Below are 397 nucleotides of genomic sequence, written 5' to 3' on the forward strand. Positions count from 1 at the left end.
CTTCAACAAAATTCGAGCAACTTCTGAATTATCTTTAAAGAAAGAACTTTTAAAAAAATCGAACTATTTTTTAAAAGAATCAGATCCAATTCGTAAACAAAAGCGAAAAGTAGATCTAAGAGTTAGACTGTGGATGTTTGTCTGTACGTAGAATGCGAATGACAGGCAAAAATACACAAAACAGTTGAACTAGAATATTTATTGCGATACTCAGGGAGTGAAACAAATTTCCACCAGGATATCTATGTATCTGTAGCTGTGTCCATAAAAATATAAATCTGCATAAACATCCGCAGTCTACTTACAAACACACGTTCTAACTTGGATAACTCAGACCACCCGAATATCTATAATTCACGAAACACAATTTTTGTTTTTTTTTTTTTTTTTTTTTTTT

The sequence above is a fragment of the Frieseomelitta varia genome, unplaced genomic scaffold (assembly GCF_011392965.1).
Source record: "Frieseomelitta varia isolate USP_RPSP 00005682 unplaced genomic scaffold, Fvar_1.2 scaffold_164, whole genome shotgun sequence".
Taxonomy (NCBI): domain Eukaryota; kingdom Metazoa; phylum Arthropoda; class Insecta; order Hymenoptera; family Apidae; genus Frieseomelitta; species Frieseomelitta varia.